The sequence below is a fragment of the Eurosta solidaginis genome, chromosome 4, assembly GCF_040869045.1.
Source record: "Eurosta solidaginis isolate ZX-2024a chromosome 4, ASM4086904v1, whole genome shotgun sequence".
Classification (NCBI taxonomy): Eukaryota; Metazoa; Arthropoda; class Insecta; order Diptera; family Tephritidae; genus Eurosta; species Eurosta solidaginis.
Window position 1 is genome coordinate 94,982,722 of NC_090322.1, and position 18,430 is coordinate 95,001,151.

Consider the following 18,430-nt stretch of genomic DNA (forward strand, 5'->3'; position numbering starts at 1 on the left):
TTTAGTAGCGGGACCACCTTGGCCATTTTCCATTTCTCAGGTATGACAAAGGTGGAAAGAGACAGGTTGAAGACATGCGCTATGTTTAGGCCACAGGCCTAAATATATCTTCCCCCCCCCCCCCCCCCCCTCGTAACATAACTCTCTTTGTTTATTTTTCTTCGTTACTACCACCCGCATATTCTTGTGATCACTATACACACAGGCAAGTGTGAGTGGTGGTACGTATGTATCTTAGATGTTTACCGCTGTGAGCCCGCGGTACAGCAACTTTGTTGCCGGGAAACCCAACGAAGGAGCTGTATCGTGGGTTTCGCCTTAACTATTATTTAACAAATACGTGGGTGCGCGCCGTTGCCACCACGCATTTGTTCATGGTCCTTACCGCGCCGGTAAAGAGAACCAGTCACACAATTACAGTCCACTCAACTTTCTAGGCATTAAAGCAAGGAAGTGATAATACACAGGAAAAAACACTAATTTCAAAGTCAAATATCAGCAATTATTCATGGTGATACAACCTTCGTGGTGATACCAGCGAATTTATATTGAAGACAACAACTGATACACTTTTGGTAGTACCTTGTAAACATCCAACAACAATATTTTAATCACATTCGATTACTCCAGATCAACACTTTGATAAAAGGTACGTGGTTTAAAAATATTCCGTGCTAGGTAGGGCTTTCTTTTAATTTCACTTTTAATAAAATTTCAAATTACAAATTACAAAGTGACTCTTTATATTAAACAGTGCACTTTTGGTAGTACCTTGGAAACATCCAACAACAATATTTTAATCACATTCGATTACTCCAGATCAACACTTTGATAAAAGGTACGTGGTTTAAAAATATTCCGTGCTAGGTAGGGCTTTCTTTTAATTTCACTTTTAATAAAATTTCAAATTACAAATTACAAAGTGACTCTTTATATTAAACAGTGCAAGTGATTTTTTGTTCGTGAAGTAAGAAATCTTGTTTTGTGCAAAAATAGGAAAAGGCGCTTAACGCAGTTATTTAAAGTTTGTGCAACACGCTTTGTGACTATCCGGAACAAACCCCCACCAGCGGTAAGATTTTCCGGACACAGCTCAAGGTAGCACAACACTGTTCTAAAAGGTTAACATAACCTCAAACACCGCTTTGTGCCACTTTTCTATTTTCACCTTTGCAGGATTTATCTGAAAAAATTCATTTAATCCACAGCACAAAAATTCCATTTTTTAAGGTTACTTATTCAGAAACCTGTTAATTTAATTTGCGCGCACACTCAATTAAACACATTTTCCACATAAAAATCACTTGCGCTTATTTAAAAGGGCAATACGATCGCAATTTAGTTTGTTGCTATAGCACAAAGTGCACTTAGTGTAATACACACATATTGTTGTTGTTGTTTGGGTGGCCAATAGCCTTATTCCTGGCACAATTATTTAAAAAACTGAAGAATTATTATTCTCACTTGCGGCAATATACAAATCAGTTTTGACTGATCTACTTTGGTTATATAAAAGTTCACATTCCTTGGTTAAATTGCCAAAAAGTCCATAACAAGCGTACATATATTTTTTCTTTTTCCACTAACACCATTTTTGCACTAGCCATTACTTATTGGCTTAGACAATTCAGTAGCAAATCTGCATTAGCACATTCCTTAACATTTACGTGGGTGCGCGCCGTTGCCACCACGAAATTGTACTTATCCCACTTGGCACATAAGCCTCTGTACAGTCCTTTTCACGTTAGCCATAACTTATCGGCTTACACAATCAATTGATAAATTTGTGCATACATACGCATACACCAAATCCTTTCACTTGTCACATTATCACTTCCAAGTTCTGTCCTTTGGCGACATTTTCACTCACTACTCTCTGCAAAGGCAATTTCTGTATAAACTTTTGGGTTTTTATTTTTATCCACAATGGAGACCTATACACGCCAAGCAGATGCAGTGACGGAGTATGAAAATGACTTCAACGACATGTCACCTTCACAACACAGTAAACACTCCCTAATATACCAAAGGGATGAGTTAAAAACTCTGTGGGAAGCTACGAAGGTGACATACGAAAAGCTCTTAGGTTCATCAGAGCTTGATTCAAAGGACTTATCGGCTATCAAGAAGAAGCATAAAATGTGCTATTTCAGCTTCCTAAAGTGTCAGGCGGCAATAGCTGAGCTTTTGGAAAATTTTGAAAAGAAAGATAAGAAAGTAGATGTCTCAGATAATATGGAATATCATGTGCGCCTGCCAGCATGTGATACGGATATTTTCAAAGGTGACTATATTTCATGGCCGTCTTTTAGGGACATGTTCACTGCCATATATATTAATAATAGTAAACTCCATGCAGTGCAAAAACTATACTATTTAAGGCAAAAAACTCAAGGGGAGGCCAAAGAGATAGTGGAACGGTGTTCCTTAACAACAGACGGTTTCGATACAGCGTGGAAAAATTTATGTGACCGATACGAAAACAAATGTATCTTGGTCAATGCCCAATTAAAAATTCTTTTTAGTTTAAAAGCAGTTGAGAGCGAATGCGGTAGCTCCATTAAAAAACTGCAACGTGAAATAAACAATTGTATCTCAGCGCTTCAATGTCACAAGATTGACATATCAAACTGGGATGCAATTCTAACGTATTTGTGTTCTACAAAACTGCCAGAAACCACACTGGCTCTATGGGAACAAACCATAGAAAATAAAACAGAAATTTCAAAATGGGCAGATATGGATAAATTCTTATACGGGATACGGGATACGGTTTCAAAACCCTCTAAGCCACATGCTTCTCGTTCCTCGGCAGATACATCGTCGAAACGATTATGGTCCTACCAGGCAAGTGCAACAGTAGCCAAACCTACGTGTAAGATGTGCAAAAGTCCTGCACATCGAATTTCAAAGTGTGAAAAGTTCTTACGTTTAACACCCAATAAACGGTTTGAACAAATTAAGAGCAGCCGTGGGTGTATAAACTGCCTTTCTGCTGGCCATTCGGTGACAAAGTGCACCAGTCAAATGAACTGTGCCACATGTCATTTAAGACATCATACGCTGCTTCATATTTCGAATCAGCCAAAACCAACAAATACTCCTGACACTATCGGAGCATCTACCTCACGGGAAGCTCAAATACGACGCAATGCTGAAAGAGAAAACGCTCCGATTAATAATGTGAACTCATGTTTCGCAAACACAAATAAAGGGGTATTACTAGGGACAGCTCAGGTCAATATTCGTTTTAATGGTGTTGACTATTGGGCGAGAGCCCTAATAGACTCGGGATCTGAATGTTCATTCATTACCGAGAAACTAAAGCGCAGAATTAATCTGCCATCCAAACGCCTGCATGCCCAAGTTTCGGGCATCAGTAATACAATGTCTGCACAAGTAAAAGAAGCGTGCAACATACAATTGCGGTCACCAACAGACCCATTAATCGAGATCAATACGATCATGCTGGTTTTACCACAATTAACAGGGAATCTTCCAACTTGCCAAATAAACGCAATGACTAGGCAAGCATTCCCTGACTTAGTACTGGCTGACAAAAGATTCTTTGTCAATGAGCCAGTCGACTTAATTCTGGGCGGAGACATATACCCCCAAATTATGCTAGGCGGTATCAGGAAGGACGTGCTAAACACATTAATAGCACAGGAAACGGTGTTCGGCTGGATTTTGACAGGCCGGACAGATGCGGTTGATACAAATAAGACCCTAGTTTCATATTTCAATGAGGTCACTTTAGATAAACAATTGGCGGCTTTTTGGGAGATAGAGGAAATTCCAAAGAAAAGGAGCATCAATAACGATGACACTTACTGCGAGGAGCTATACAAATCCACAACAGTTCGGAACAACGATGGCAAATACGTAGTCTCCTTACCCTTTAGGAAAGAGTTTAACTTAGTCCCCTCATTAAGAAGTGCGTGCTCTCAATTCTATCGCAACGAGACACGACTTGCGAAAAACCCAGTCCTTCAAACGGAATACAATAGAGTTGTATCCGAATATGAAACTTTAGGGCACATGAAACAAATAGGCAATATTTCGCCAGACTCAAATGACTGTTACTTCCTACCTCACCATGCTGTTATAAAGGAGGGAAGTACAACGACAAAAGTCAGAGTCGTATTTAATGCATCTTGTCCTACCACTAATGGCAAAAGTCTAAATGATGCCTTATATCCAGGTCCGATTCTTCAATCCGACCTGACAATTCTTATACTACGTTGGCGGCTGTTCAAATACGTATTTAACAGCGACATAGAGAAAATGTACGCCAAATATGGGTCAATGAAGACCAAACAAAATATCAGCGAATCATATTTCGCAAATGCCCCAAAAACCAAATTAACATTTATGAATTGAAAACGGTAACCTTTGGGGTTAATTGTGCTCCGTATCTTGCGATTCGAACGCTGCACCAACTAGCTGATGACGTGGAGACATCGCATCCAATGGCAGCAGATATCCTGCGAAATTGCATGTACGTTGCTGACGTACTCGCCGGTGGACACAACATCGAAATTGCAATCAAGGCAAGGGACGAAATATCATCGGCATTGCAATCGGCAGGTTTCCCATTGCGAAAATGGACGTCCAACTGCAAGAAAATTCTACAGGGTATACCGAAGCAACACCTATTAAGCGAGGATTTTCTTGAGTTTGAAGACACCAGCATGGTAAAAGCACTCGGTATCAGGTGGAACGCCCATTTCGACTACTTCTACTTCACAGCGAAACCCTTTGACAATAACCATGCCGTAACAAAAAGGTCAATACTTTCTGCGATCGCAAAACTTTTCGACCCTCTTGGTTGGCTGGCACCAGTCGTAATTGTAGCCAAAATAATAATGCAAAATATTTGGTTGGAAGGGACAGGCTGGGATGAAGATGTGTCTGAAACTACTCTACATCGGTGGCAATTATTCATGACTGACTACGAAAAGATCAACGATATACGCATACCGCGGTGGGTTCACTACACATTGAAGGACAATGTCGAAATACATGGATTCAGCGATGCCTCGGAAAAAGCATATGCCGCCACTGTTTTCCTGAGGGTACAAACAAAGGATCAATTCTTCACCAACCTGTTGATGGCCAAAACGAGAGTAGCCCCGGTCAGAACCATATCATTGCCACGACTGGAACTCTGCGGCGCAGTCCTACTTGCAGAAATTATAAATTCGGCCATAGAAAATATGCAACTTTCAAAAATTAAAGTAACCCTTTGGACAGATTCGACTATAGTACTGGCATGGATCCGAAAACCACCATGTTCGTGGTCAACGTTCGTGGCACATCGAATAACTAAAATCATCGATAAAGTAGGAGACAAAGTATGGCGGCACGTAGACTCCGCGTCAAATCCTGCAGATTTGGCGAGCAGAGGCCTATACGCTTCGGACCTAATCAACAATTCTTTGTGGTGGCAGGGACCTTCTTGGTTACAAGAAGACAACGAAAATTGGCCAACACAAGAGGAAGATTACAATACGAATATGGAGGAAAACAGGGTGAAAGTTCATACAACTTTGGTCAAAAATCACTTTGATATTCTGGATAGGTTTTCCGATTTACCAAGGGCTTTGCGGGTTATATCCTATATTCTTCGGTTTTTTCAGAATACGCACCCAACAACTAAAGCCTCCTTTAAAAGGGATTCTCATTCGATAGCCTCTGACGAAATAGAAAAAGCAACATGAAGATTGATAACAGTATGCCAAAGGCAACATTATCAAGAAGAGTACGCAAATTTGAAGTCAGGAAATCGAATAAATGGGAAGAGTGAGATTTTACCCCTGAACCCATATATAGATGAAGAAGGCATCATTCGAACTGGGGGGCGGACTGGGGCATCGAAAGACATGTCCCATAATGAAAGTCATCCCATTATTCTTCCTTATACTTGCAGGTTATCCAGACTTATAGTCCAATCCTCTCATGAGACCACCCTGCATGGAGGGAACCAGCTGATGCTACGTCATATCCGCACTCAGTACTGGATCCCACGCGTTAAAGTCATGATAAGGTCGGTTATCCACAACTGTAAAGTCTGCACTATTTACAGGAAGCGGACACAAATGCAACTTATGGGGATCCTTCCGAAAGAGCGCACCACCTTTACTAGGGCCTTCACTAACACTGGGGTAGATTTCGCGGGACCATTCGATATAAAATCCTACCGAGGGAGGGGATGTCGAATTTCAAAAGGATACGTTTGCCTGTTTGTCTGCTTTTCGACGAAAGCCATCCATCTAGAAGCGACAAACGATCTTAGTACCGGGTCCTTCCTGACTGCCTTCGCCAGATTCGTATCCAGACGAGGCTGTCCGAAAAACGTTTACTCCGACAATGGTACTAACTTTGTCGGAGCTTCTCGATCTTTACGATCCGAGTTTAAAGCATTTCTGCGTGAAGCAAGGGACGGAACGTTGACTAAATATAGCCATCACATTATAGAATGGCATTTTATACCGCCAAGCGCTCCTCACATGGGAGGTTTGTGGGAAGCGGGGGTAAAAAGTTTTAAGACCCACTTTAAAAAGATCGCGTCCGATCATAAATATACTCTCGAAGAGTTTACAACCCTCTTATGTCGAATTGAGGCCTGCCTCAACTCGAGACCTCTAAGTCCCTCATCCAACGACCCTTCCGACCTGGAGCCGCTTACTCCAGGCCATTTTCTCGTAGGTGGGCATCTTTTAGCTCCACCTGAACTCGACTGTAGTGAAAACCCTGCCTCCATTGTAAACCGATGGCAAAAGATGAAAGCCCTTCATCAAACCTTTTGCAAAAGATGGAAATCGGAATATCTCACCGAGATCCAGAAAAGGTATAAATGGAAACATCCACAATCCAACTTAAAACCCGGGGACCTAGTCGTCATAAAAGAGGACAACCTACAACCAAACGAGTGGAGAATGGGGAGAGTCGTCAACACACATCCAGGTTCCGATAACCGTGTACGTGTTGTTGACGTCAATACAATTAAGGGACAAATTAGCAGACCAATCGCGAAACTGGTACTACTTCCGCCCAACGACAACGAAAATGAACTTTAATAGTCCACATTCCTCCATCCCAAATAACCCAGCTTTCGTTCACCCCGAACGAGGCCAACACCCCGGTAACCCTGCTCTCGTTCCCCTGAACGAGGCCAACAAAACCCTAACGCAGATTTACTATCTGCCACAGAATGCTTCTTCCAACAATTGCGTTAGTGCGCCGTTGCCACCACGCAATTGTTCAGAAGATAATTGAATGTAGGCATTGACCCCAGAATTTTGGTCGTATCGTCACCAGAATATCCCCGTACCTCTCCCATCACACCGTGGGTATTCATCTCACAGCTGATGTCACGCTCTTTAAACTTTTTCCACGTTATTAAATAAATAATAAATTAAAAATTGCTTTAAATGATTGTTTTCATCCATTTAAAGCAATAAGGGCTAACAACGCCATCAAAGAAAGGACATCAGCTGATTTCGAAACATGCTTAATGATAGCAGCGTATTTCATCGGTGCGATCCAACAGATATTAGTTCCCCAAAACAATAAAACCTTTCCACCAAAGTAAACCCCAACGAATTTCCACCCTTTTGTCACCACTGAGTAATGTGCTAACAGCGACATAAAAAATATGGTTAATGAATGAATTCTCACATGGAAAATCTCAAGCACAAACCATTTTTTCCCAACAGCTTTAAACAATTTCCTGAAAACCTAACAACCAAATCATTTATTCTATTTTACTTACTACAAAACAATAAGCCACTATAGAAGTCAAATGAAAACAATGCTACATCTTTATATTCGCATTATCAGTTTGGCATTTTTAAAGTGCTTTATGCACAGCATCCACAAAACCTTCCATGCTTACAATTGGCGTTTGTGGCGTAATACCGTGCCCTAGATTTGCAATATAACGTTGCTTGCACGAATTTCTTCTGGTGTTTTATACATATCCTGCGGATGTAAATTGCCTTGCAAAGCAATATTTGGACCAACTTGCTTCCGTGCCTCTACTGGATCCACAGTCCAATCTAAGCCTATAATGTCATAATCCAAAGTTGCTTGGTCTTTCAATGAGTGGTCAGCACCTTTAGCAAAGAGTGTCAAAGGCACTAAAGGTATTGATTGTTGCTGCAAACGTTCGACCAACTTATCACGAATTTCTTTATGTAGGGTACTGCCCATTTCAGAAAATCTTCTTTGCTTAAATGCTCTGCTGAAGATTCGAAAATTTGCAGCAATTGTGCACCGGCCTTTGTCGGCATTCCCAAATAATCAACAATGGCGTCAGTCACCATGCTTAATAGCCTTTTTGAATCTACTGGAAAATCGGTAAGCCAAGCTTTTGATTTAGACATCGTTTTACTGCCGCCCCCTTCAATCATGTAACCCATTAGTGTCCACGGTGCACCCGTGAAACCAATAAGTGGCACACGTCCTTCTAGCTTGTGGCGCATCATTGTAATAGCATCGCCAACATATGTCAAGCGCCCCACCGCTCCCTCAGGTGTGAGCTTTGCTAAATCAGCAGGTGTTTGCAATGGTTCTGGGAAAACGGGACCCACACCCGCATGCATTTCCACTGTCACACCAAGTGCTTGCGGTATTACTAGAATGTCTGAAAATATGATAGATGCATCCAAGTCGAAACGTCTCAGCGGCTGCATTGTCACTTCACATGCCAGTACGGGTGTACGACAAATAGTAAAGAAATCATGAAGCTTACGTACCTCTTGAAATAGCGTCCAGCCTGACGCATTACCCAAACGGGCACCCTGTCAACGGGCTCGCCACACGCTGCTCTCAAGAGATTATCATTTTTAAGCGGTGGAAAGTTCTTTGTATCTTTCATTTTGTATTGTTTATTAACTGGACTATGCTTTCTGTTGCGAATTACACCGTAAAGTGTTGCCTTTGTTTTGTTTTGGTTTAATTTATAACTTGTGAAATGTAGAGCTGCGACCGGCACGAAAAAAAAAACCAAAAATTCTGCATTAAAAAATAAACTTATTGTCACGAATATTAGCAGAACTAAGGAGTGCTGCCAGCTCTAAGCCGATGCTAAGCATGAAACTTTAATAAATCTTTGTTTTGATAACACTTTTAACTCTTTGGTCTAATCAGACTCAGTATCAAGTAGGGTTTGTTATTGTAATACAAACAAAAAAAATAAAAAAAAATAAAAAATAAGTAACTATTGTTATTCGCATACTTATTACTCGTCAGCGATCTATTGGTTTAATATAAACTCTATGATATCGTTTTATTGTGAGTCAAATGATGGATCATCCAGTATAACCATTTTGGTTGATCCCCAAATCTCAATTAAATGGCCAGCATATTTTGCATACCCAGCAATTTCATCTTCCACAGTTCAAACCACACGTTTTTCCACCCTGTATTTATCAGCGTCAGCGAATTTCAAACAAATCAAGATTACTTTTCAACTTTTATTACAAAAAAACAAGAACAGCTTATTTTCGTTCGTAGTTTTTCAACACACTACGCTTACAAAAGCGAAAGACTTACAATTTTTGAAACTACAAAAAAGAGGGCGTTCGACCTACAGTACGCTTTGATATTTAATGTTGTGGATGACTGAGAAAACCTTCAACTTTATTTTCTTTACCCAAATCATGAAAAGTCATATTACCAACATGCATGGCACGACGCGTTGTATTTTCAAATAATTATAGTAAAAATTAAAACCGGTTAGATTAAGAAAAAGTGAACCATTCACAATAATATCATTGATAAGACTATCAAAATTTCGAAAGCGCATTCCATGTCATGCTGTTCTATGCATTTTTACCCTTTTCTTCTTGTTCATGGAACTGTTACAAACCACGATCATCTATCAATTCCAATTGGTATAAATAATCACTATAATTTGGTTGATGTAATAGATCTGAAAGTCCATTACCAATGGCTAAGCCCTTCTGTGGTATATAAACACGCGTCTATTGCATTTTGCACCAAATGTATGTGATATGCTAACGCTAGTACATATTTACCAGCATACGATTTACCCGTAATCCAAAATCCACTGGAATTACGCCATTCAAATGATTCGTATAATTGCATAACAGCTTCATGTAAATTCCGTCCAACATCTTTTTCATTACCCGCATAACCATCGTCACTACCAGTAAAACTGAAACCAGTATCAACTGGACTATTACCCTAATTTCTTACATAAATGGTTTAAGTAGTGCTATTTTAACTTTAAGCACTTTGCGGAGAATTCTTGTTGCACACAAAGTGCTTACCTACATATATATAAATATGTGCGTATTGTTGTGCCCTAATGTTTTATTTAAACTTACTTCCATCGCTATGCGCCACACCCTCACGCAACAGGAAATACCTCAAGCCCTCTATTGTGTAAAGTTTAGCTGCCTCAACCGGATGACCAGAATCAAGCAATAAACCTGCGCCCGTGTGTGTGTCCAAACGTAGCTGTGATTCTGTTAAGAAAGCTTCATCTGAAACACAATACCAACCACTGTATGCAGCAGAGTAAATGTGGCCGCGCGATTTTAAAGTGTGCCAAAAATGCGCTACAGCCGTCTTGTGGCGTTCTTCGTTAGTACGGATAAAATATGTGTTTGCTATCCTCGCTTCGGCGAATACATGACGATATAGCGCAGATATATACTCGCAATATTGTGCAACGGGCACGTTTTGAGATCCTGCTTGTTGGATTTTTGTACCATGTTCATCAGTGCCAGTACAGAGATGAACTGTCCTTTTGGGGTCATTAATTTATATGACTGTTCATTGTAATATTCTAACCTGAAAATGCAAAGAAAAATTGATCAATGAAAATAAAGAAATAAGGTTAGAATTAGCAAATTTTACTATACGAACAGTAACTATACTCACCGCATGTCGTAAATCAATTACATCTTTTTTCCTTTTTTCCATTCAGGAAATGGAAAAGCGTAGCAGATGTCAAAATATCTACATTTACTGTCTGACTGTCAATGATTATTGCAATACAAACGTTAGGCCTCATGCGCAAGCATCTCGCGCACTACACGTCATGCACTACATGCGCACTACACGTCACGCACTACATGCCGCACTAAATATCGCGCACAACACGCCGCACATGTCGCGTATTACATATCTCGATCAATCATTCATGTGGTCGAGATTTGAAATACCTAATTCCACGAATCTCAACATTATCGACAATACACGTCAAAAAATAATGTTGGGTGGTGGAAGTGCAACTCTGTAATACCTTTTCAGCCAGGTTTCGAACCGTTCCGTGTGGTGGCAGGCCACTTGTGGTGAAAACAAAGTTCACCACAAATCAAGAATAAATTGTTAGGACTACTTCGGCGACATCTACCGACATAAAATAAATTATAAAATCCCTACAAAAAAATTGGTCACAAAACCTAATCACGCCCATGCAAATGTGACTAGGAATATAACCTATGACCGTAAAATGACTAGTCAAATGACGTGGAATGACTAATGCGTGCTAAAGCCGTTTTTCTTCATTTCCCTGCGCGCATAGGTATTTACTTATGGTCTTTAATTTTATTTAAATTAAATTTTATTTCAATAAAATGTTTTTTTTTTTTGGATAATATATTAGAGATAATTTTTTTTGGTTACGCCACCCAAACAACATTCCGCCAACCTCAATTTGGGCATGATCAATGATATCAATATTCTTTCAGATCATGACCCGCTACCAAACTTTACTGGCCAAGTCAGAGGGAGGCGCAACGCGTTTCGACGTCGCCTGTCAGCTCTGCGGCAGGGACCATAGTCTCCGAATCTGTCCCGAATATCGGAAAAAATCTCCAGAAGAGAGGTTGCGGGCAGTGCTTCTATATAAGTACTGTCCGAACTGTCTGTCACCCTTCCACCGGGTAAACAAGTGTAGCAGCAAGTATCGCTGCAAGAGGTGCCAAGAGAAGCACCACACCACGCTTCATTTAGATGAGCGTCGGTCGGTATGCGACGAGACAGCCACAAATGGCGACGACAACACGTCCGACGACGCGTTGTCAATCAACCTGTCGGGACCGGCTAAATCCTGGGCTCAGCAGGTGGAGGAGGAAGAAATGGAGGAGAGAGCAAAGGCGGAGGAAGAAAGAAGTAAAACGGAGACAACAAGACCGTCAACGGTCAACCATGGGATGCGCAGTTTCCGGCCGCTGTTACAGCATGAAAGAAGCGCGGCGAAAGCAAACAAACGTCGAAACGAACGAGACAACTGGCGGCACCGCGACATTGGACTCCAAGGAGGCCCGACCAAGACGTCCAAACGCGGCAGACAGCAGCGGCGAGATAAATCGACGCCATACCATTCTGACGCCCAAAATATGCAAGCACTATCGCGTGGTACACCGGAAGGCTTCCGAACCGGCCGGCTGCTCCCAGCCACTCCAGCGCCCATCATGCGGTCTTTCGTGCCAATTACGCCGACGGCCATCGTACGCGTCGAATCGCGTGGGCACCTACACTTGGTACGTGCGATCATTGATCCCTGCGCCGCCAGCACCATCGTCGATGCAGAGCTGGTACGCGATTTGCAATTAGAGCGCCAAGGACCAGGGCAATGTACCCTTATTCTGCGCGGCAAGTTCGGGTCAACGACTAGTGTCACTACCCAAGCCACCGTGGTCAACGGCCACCGTGGTCAACGGCCACTATCGGTTGAGTCCGCCATCCAATGTGGATGCAAAGGTTGCCGTTCCATTTGAATTTATGCGGCTTGCAGATCCGCAGTTCTACCGCTCATCGCCAGTTCGCCTTACACTCGGCGCTGATCTATACGCCGTGGTGATGGTGAGCGGAACGCCAGCAACAACAGTTGGCGGTCTCCTGACCCAACCGACCGTATTCGGGCTGGTAGTCTCAGGAGCCTGCCAAAAATAGGAGCGTTTCATAAGAACTAAGTAATTACAGCACGGAATTTAAAACCACGTACGTGTATTTAATAACATCTTTTCTTTTTCTTCACAGGACAACGAGACACGAAGTCCATCGTGCGACGTGCAGTGCTTGCAGTCCGCATCTGCACATCGACATAACGCCTTACTGGACGTGCGATCACGTGTCATTCCTTTTTTTCCTTTTCATTTTTTTTCTTTGTTGCTTACGGCAAGGGGCCGGTATGTTTAGGCCACAGGCCTAAATATATCTCCTCCCCCCCTCGTAACATAACTCTCTTTGTTTATTTTTCTGCGTTACTACCACCCGCATATTCTTGTGATCACTATACACACAGGCATGTGTGAGTGGTGGTACGTATGTATCTTAGATGTTTACCGCTGTGAGCCCGCGGTACAGCAACTTTGTTGCCGGGAAACCCAACGAAGGAGCTGTATCGTGGGTTCATCGGCTCATGTGGAAAAGAGTCTTGTCCTCTTTGAATCCAGCAGCCAGCAAAGGTACACGTAATCGCCCGTTCACGTAAGTTGTCAATTTTATAAAATATATGTAATAATTTCTGAAAATATATTTAATATTTTCATTTTCACAACATCTGTTAAAATCTTCCTTAACACTTGTTGTATTTACATACATTGAATAAAGAAAACACTGTGAATTCCTTTTTTTATTAATACGAAACCTTTTTGGTGTTTTTATTTTCTTCCCCTTTTTTCGCCTTAACTATTATTTAACAAACACGTGGGTGCGCGCCGTTGCCACCACGCATTTGTTCACGCTAAATATTTGAAACCCTCTTTCCCTACGCTTTTAAGCATCGGCATGGCTATGCCGTCTGGGCCCACTGCTTTGGATGGTTTAGCACGACCAATGGCGTCCTCAACCTCTTTAGCGGTGATGGTGATTGGTGACGCGCTGAATTTGTGTTTATGTGCGTGTCTATTGGCTCACCGTCTATCTTTGTCGACTGTAGGATGCATTATATATTGTTGGCAGAAAGCGCTCGCGCATTTTTTCGCGTCCGACAGCACTTTGTCGCCAAAGGCGATGGAAACTTTGTCTTTGTGCTTAGTCGGATTCGATACGGACTTTACGGTGGACCAAAGTTTACCCACACCGGTAGAGAGGTTACAACCTCTTAGATGATCCTCCCATTTCGCCCGCTTGTGCTCATCCACAAGCAATCTGATGCGTTGGTTTATATCCCTTATTTGGGTGTCGCCTGGATCAAGCTGTTTTAAAGCTCACGTTCTCTCGCTAAGTTTGCGGCCTCCGCCGGGAAGTGGGGCCGGATTTCGGGAATTCTCCCGGGGGGAATGAAACGTGCCGAGGCGGATTTAATGACCTTACGGAAGGCACGCTCCCCTTGGCGGGCATCAGTCGGGATAGGGAGGGCAGAAAAGCGGTTGTCTGTAAAGGATTTATATTCTTCCCACTTTCCTTTTTTGAAGTTTATGAAAATGCGTTTTTCAGTGACGATGAAGTCGGCGGTACGCTCAAGCGAAATAAGTATGGGCAGGTGGTCGGATGCCAATGTTACCATCGGCTGCCAGTTGACGCAGTTTACGAGTTCTGCGCTCACGATTGAGATATCTGGCGAGCTGTGACAGCTTCCTACCATACGCGTGGGGGCGTCTCCGTTTATTGTGCAGCACGTCGTTTCTTCTATTTGATCCGCCAACATCTCACCCCTACTGTCCGCCCGCAAGTTTGAATGCCATAGATCATGATGGGCATTGAAATCGCCTAAGATTGTGCGATTGTTGCCAGTGAGTAAGGCCCTGATATTAGGGCGGTATCCACTGGGGCAACAGGTGGCAGGAGGGATGTAGATGTTGATGATTTCTAGGTTTGCATCGCCTGACCGGACAGATAGGCCTTGACGTTCTAAGACATTGTCCCTGCGGTCGATGTCAGGATCAAATATATAATATTGCACAGAGTGGTGTATGATAAACGCGAGACCGCCTCCATTTCCGCTCTCGCGGTCTTTCCTGTGGACATTATACCCAGAGCAGGTCTGCAATGCAGATCTTGCTGTGAGTTTAGTCTCTTGAATCGCAGCAATGCGGATGTTGTGCCGCTTCATGAAATCGACTATCTCCGTAATCTTCCCAGTTAGTCCATTACAGTTTAACTGCAGAATTCTGAAGTGCATAAGGGGCGACGTCGCCACTCTGGGGGTAAGTGACGGATGACTACGCCTGGGTTGTGGAAGGCCAGGACGCAATTGCTGTTGTGGCCCTGGGACTGGGCGTCCTTGGGCAAGCATTGGGGTACCCGGATGATTTGGGTTTGCGACCTGGCAAAATGGCGCGATGAAACCCGTCAGGGGGTTGCCGTCGCGGAGACCAGAACATCTAGGAAAGTGGCACCACCCCAGGCAGGAGCTGCATTGGGCGGATGTCGCAAACCTATATATTCTGTGCTGGCAGACGGTGCAAACGGAGGTAGGGACTAAGAGTCTGTTTCCCTGACCTGCACGATTGCTGCCGGAAAAGAGGGGGGGGGGGAGACGGGGGCAGGGGCTGATGCTCTGCATTGCTACCAACTCTACTACGAAGGTAGTAGTTATGAGTGGTATCAGCTGTTTAGAGTTGTTGGAGCCGTGGAGCGCGAGCAGCAGCGGGTACTTGTTGTGGCTTGCTGAGCAGCGGGGCTGCTGGAAGGCTGGCTGTCCGATGCAACCATCCCTTGCACGAGACACACTGAACAGAGGATGACCATCCTAAAAAGATTCTTTTCCGGCAGATGCAGCAATACCATTTCTCAGGACCGGGGTCAGGAGTCGGACCCGGATTGGATTCGATGCCTTCCCGGAGTAAGAGAATATGGAGCAGTCCTGCTGCAAGGAGCTGCTGAGAGGATGACAATTTGTGGGAGGGACGAAACAAATTAGATGGGGTCACACTGAAATGACAGTCCTTGGTCGGGAAACATAGAACCGACTGCCTTGGGAAGCGTTGGTGTCATGTGGGGCCACATTGCAAGAAGGGCAAACAATTTATATGTCGGGATTGATTCTCGATAGGTAAGAGTTTAACCTGTTAGAGCATCCAGATCGAAGTTGAGCTAGAGCGACTCGCGTTTCCCTGGGGAGTGTGCGTTCCTCTTCCGCAAGTTTTGGGTACTGTTCTTTGAGTACTGGATTCACCGGCCAATTCCTAGCATAAAGGTCCGATGCCTGTTTGTGGAGTTCACTGAGGACCTGCTTGCGTTTTTTTGCTTCATACGGCTGAGTTCTCAGGTGCCATATTTCCTCATAATGCTAACGGGGATGATTCCTTAAGCCCCTGGGCGGTGTTGGCTCATCATAACATTGGCATCCGACCATCTGCCTATACTTATTTCGCTCGAGCGTACCGCCGACTTCATCGTCACAGAAAAACGCACTTTCATAAACTTTAAAAAAGGAAAGTGGGATGAATACAAATCCTTTACAGACGACCGCTTTGCTGCCCTCCCTTTCCCGACTGATGCCCGCCAAGGGGTGCGTGCTTTCCGCAAGGTCATTGAATCCGCCTCGGCTCGCTTCATTGCCGCCGGTAGAATTCCAGAAATTCGGCCTGACTTTTCGGCGGAGGCCGCAAATTTAGCGAGAGAACGTGACCTTATCACAGCTCGATCCCGGCAACCCTCAAATAAGCGATATAAACCAACGCATCAGATTGCTTGTGGATGAACACAAGCGGGCGAAATGGGAGGAGCACCTAAGCGGTTGTAACCTCTCTGCCGGTGTAGGTAAGCTTTGGTCCACCGTAAAGTCCCTATCGAATCCGTCTAAGCACAATGACAAAATTTCCATCGCCTTGGCGGTAAAGTGCTGTCGGATGCGAAAAAATGCGCGAGCGCTTTCTGCCGACAATATATAATGAATTCTACGGTCGACAAAGATAGACGGAGGGCCTGCAGACACGCACATAAACATAAATTCAGCGCGTGTCCAATTACCATCACCGTCAAAGAGGTTGAGGATGCCATCGGTCATGCTAAACCATCCAAAGCAGTGGGCCCAGACGGCATAGCCATGCCGATGCTTAAAAGCCTAGGGAAAGGGGTTTCAAATATTTAGCGCATGTCTTCAACCTGTCTCTTTCCACCTTCGTCATTCCCGAAAAATGGAAAATGGCCAAGGTGGTCCCGCTACTAAAGCCTGGGAAACCAGCTAACATAGGAGAGTCATATCGCCCGATATCTCTCCTATCGCCAGTAGCCAAGACGCTTGAAGCTATTTTGCTCCCCTTCTTCAAAGCAAATTTGCAGCTAGCCTGTCATCAGCATGGCTTCAGAAAACTCCATAGCACCACCACCGCGCTAAATGCCATTAGCACCCAGATAAATTGCGGTTTAAATCAAAACCCCCACCATAGAACAGTACTCGCTGAGCTAGACTTATCAAAAGCTTTTGATACGGTCAACTATGTCACGTTACTGCAAGACCTAGAAGGCTCTACCCTTCCCCCATGTCCTAAAAGGTGTGTACCGTGGGTACAGGGCTGCAAGAGGTCCATTTCAAATCTCCCTGCTCTTATACATATTATATATCAATTTCTTCTTCTTATTGAGACTTTTTCTTTAAAAAAAATTTACTTTATTTTTATGATACCCCCAGAATCATGAACCCATGGTTATGCCTACGCTCATTTGAAAAAATACTTAGTTATTTAAAACTGCAAACATCTTGCTATTTTTTGCTTTGCAATAACTCCCCAAGAAATTCATATGGTTGAATGAATACCACAAATAAAGCCCCTAGCGAATTTAGTGCTTTTTAACACAGCTTAAAAATATTGTAAAGTTCATTTTTTGAACATATGATTTACGATATTTAGTACCGATACATTCTCCAGCTGTTTGCTAAGCCTTTAACTATTTCCGCTCTTTCGCCCATGCTCGTTCTTTTCCTACGGGACCGGCAGAATACTTCTTCACAAATCTTCAGTCGTAAATTTTTCTTTGAATGGTCTCATAAATGAAAAGTAAATGCTGATTGTTTTTCAAAATAGTGAAAAAAGGAAAATATCTATTAGAAAGGAGTGTGATTAATAATTTTAATCGGTTCGGTTCGGCAATATTTAAGCCTATCAAGTTCATCACATTTTTTCAATTGGTAAGTTTTTCCGTTTTCTAACCCTTAATTTAAAGAAAAGTGTGCATTTAGAGTGAAGTGAATTAAATGAGTAATATTTCCTAGATTGTCTTGAAGATTTCCTAAGGGGATTTTTGGCTCCCCTAAAAGAAATCACCACGAGTGCACTAATTTCTGCATCTCCTTGATTGAACATATGCCATATCTTCCACGTCGACATAATCGAAGCATCCCAACCAATCTAATTACATCAAAACGCTGGTGCATTAATTACGGAAAAAGAAATCCTATATTTAATATTTTATTAGTATTTTCATATACATACTGTGACGAATATTAGTGACACTAAGTGATACTCACATCACTAGTCTGATGCTAAGTAAATGAAGC

The 18,430-nt window shown here is 42.9% G+C and overlaps 1 protein-coding gene and 2 pseudogenes across 2 annotated transcripts in view; all 3 read right to left on the reverse strand.

The window, feature by feature from the left end:
• The window catches only part of Spg7 (Paraplegin), a 590,769-nt gene that overhangs the window by 119,049 nt on the left and 453,290 nt on the right, over positions 1–18,430 (reverse strand). The window lies entirely within an intron of this gene.
• LOC137248069 (uroporphyrinogen decarboxylase-like) lies at positions 7,775–8,952 on the reverse strand (annotated as a pseudogene).
• LOC137247672 (venom serine carboxypeptidase-like) lies at positions 9,283–10,922 on the reverse strand (annotated as a pseudogene).